Source organism: Diceros bicornis, unplaced genomic scaffold (genome assembly GCF_020826845.1).
Source record: "Diceros bicornis minor isolate mBicDic1 unplaced genomic scaffold, mDicBic1.mat.cur scaffold_200_ctg1, whole genome shotgun sequence".
NCBI lineage: Eukaryota > Metazoa > Chordata > Mammalia > Perissodactyla > Rhinocerotidae > Diceros > Diceros bicornis.
Window position 1 is genome coordinate 530,564 of NW_026691091.1, and position 2,840 is coordinate 533,403.

At 38.4% G+C, this 2,840-nt stretch overlaps 1 pseudogene; it reads left to right on the forward strand.

Annotated features, from left to right (window-relative positions):
- The first annotated feature begins 1,124 nt into the window (after positions 1-1,124).
- Positions 1,125-1,869, forward strand: LOC131402641 (small ribosomal subunit protein eS6-like; annotated as a pseudogene).
- The last annotated feature ends 971 nt before the right edge of the window (positions 1,870-2,840 follow it).

The following is a 2,840-nucleotide window of genomic DNA, read 5'->3' on the forward strand; positions in this document are numbered from 1 at the left end:
AGGTTCTTGTCCCAGCCCCCACTCCTCATTCTTGACTAACTTTTCACTCTTTAGTATTTCTTTCCATGGACTATACATCCCCCTGATTTGTTTACTGCTCCTCAGTGGTTGAATGGCTCTGTTTTCCATAAGGATAACAGATTTAATCACAGATCTCAAGCCCATTATGAACATTAATTAATGTCTGACATCTCTTAATGAGGTAGGTAAAAACTATCATCATTTCACAGATGGAAAAATCAGGTCTAGGCAAGTTTGGTAACTTGTTCTTAGGCCACCCAAGAGATTGTGGCTCATTTCTAGAATCAATGCTTATTCTCCTCACATGCAAACTTTTTTGATTCACCATACACCAATCTGTTGGAAAAACAACCTGTTTTGCAAAACATTTCATTGATGATAGATGTGGAAATAATCTTTCTTAGGGTAGAAACATCTGATGGTATCAATATTCATACTACTTCGGTACCAATAATTTATTTTCTGTTTTGTTCTCTGAAGAAGAATAGATGTCCTGGTTGGAGAGAAAAAGCCCCAAGCCAAAATAAACCATTAAAAACCACTATCCATTTTGAAATAAAGCAATTAGCTTCTTCTTTTATTTAGAAACTTTACCCGGTTAGAGAGTTGGAGACAAACAAAATGAACATTGGTTGTCAAAATGCATTGATTTAATTTTTGCCCCTAAGATACCACACACAGTCAGTGAGTAAGGACTTTTGTCTTTTTTTTGGTCAGTTTGTTTCTTATGGATTCATGTTGCTTTGATCAATGTTGTTTGTGTGTCTGATCTTAATCTAAGTTTTTTGTTGTTTGACTAGTCCATCTGGTTAGACAGGATAGTGCAAAAAATTTGAAAATACTTTGGGAGTTGTCTTTTTAAATGATATTTGTTTTTATCTATTGCTTTGCTAAATTCCTACTGGCCTGGCAAAGAAGGGAAACAGAGGGAACACACAAGCAAAAATGAAGGGCACAAATGAATGAATAAATAATTGAGAGAGAAGGGATAGCTTCTCCTTAGAGAAAAATTCCAACTAATATATATAGAGGAATGAGGAAAATTGAAAGTCTTCATTAGCCTCTTTTTTTGTGGTGCCTCGGAGGTAGTCGGCTGCTTCAGGATGAAGCTGAACATCTCTTTCCCGGTCACTGGCTGCCAGAAACTCATGGAAGTGGACGATGAATGCCAACTTTGTACATTTTGTGAGAAGCGTATGGCCACAGAAGTTGCTGCTGACGCTCTGGGTGAAGAGTGGAAGGGTTATGTGGTCCGAATCAGTGGTGGGAATGACAAGCAGGGTTTCCCCATCAAGCAGGGTGTCTTGACCCATGGCCGTGTCTGCCTGCTATTGAGTGAGGGGCATTCCTGTTACAGACGGAGGAGGACTGGAGAAAGAAAGCACAAATCTGTTGGGGGTTGCATTGTGGTTGCCAATCTGAGTGTTCTCAACTTGTTCATTGTGAAAAAAGGGGAGAAGGATATTTCTGGACTCGCTGATACTACTGTGACTCGTCGTGTGGGGCTCAAAAGAGCTAGCAGAATCTGCAAACTTTTCAATCTCTCTAAAGAGGATGATGTCCGCTAGAATGTTGTGAGAAAGCCCCTAGACAAAAAAGGTAAGAACCTAGGACCAAAGCACCCAAGATTCAGCATCTTGTTCCTCCACGTGTCCTGCAACACAAACGGCGGCCTATTGCTCTGAAGAAACAGTGTACTAAGAAAAACAAGGAAGAGGCTGCAGAATATGCTGAACTTTTGGCCAAGAGAGTGAAGGAGGCCAAAGAAAAACACCAGGAACAGATTGCCAAGAGACAGGGGCTGTCCCGAAAGCTTCTACCTCTAAGTCTGAGTCCAGTCAAAAATGAAATTTTCTAAGAGTAACAAATAAGATCAGATATCCAAAAAAAAAAAAAAGAAGAAGAAGAAAGAAAATCTTCATTAGACAAACACCATAGTGATAATTATCAGAGGCAAAATATATTGAAGGATGCTAAAATTAGTGGGTAAAAGTTTGAGGAGAAGCAGGATATTTGTATAGTCTCAGTATTTCCCCTAAGATATTTATTAATGACAAGGGAAGGGGAATAATTACATGGAGAAACTTGGCAGAGACCACCATGTCTCCTGACTTTATGCTCTGAGAAGGGCACAATGCCATTTCTGTGGTGTTCTTGCCAAAAATGCATAACCTTCATCTAAACATGAGAAAGCATCAGACAAACCCAAATCGAGGGATATGCGACAAAATAACTCTACCAGTATCTCTGCCAAAGTGTCAAGGTCACGAAAGAGAGAGAAAGACCAAGGAACTATTTCAGATTGAAGGAGACTAAGGAGACTTGACAACTAAATGCAATGTGGGATCCTGGATTACATCCTGCATCAGAAAATGGACCTTAGTGGAAAAATGTTTCAAGTCTGTAGTTTAGTCACTAGTATTGTACCAATATTAATTTCCTGATTTTGATAACTGTACTGTGGTATGTAAAATGTTAACATTAGAGGATGCTGGATGAAAGGTATATGGAAACTACTATTTTTGCAACTTTTCTGTAATTCTGAAATTATTTCAAATTTGAAAAGTCAAGAGGGCATTTATAGCAGTTCCCTAAATAACTCTGCATAGGTGGTGGGAAAAGAAGATTTCGATGGCCTTGAAATATCTGGATAATATATCTTTCCAACTCAGTCCAATAACTCTTTACCTGGGCATATACAGTTTGAGAACTTTACCTCTTTTAAACGCATAGAAGATCATAGCCTTTTTCTATATGAAATACTCTATTTTTTCCTCATATGACATAGGCACTCAAAAAATATTTGTATAAAATGGAAA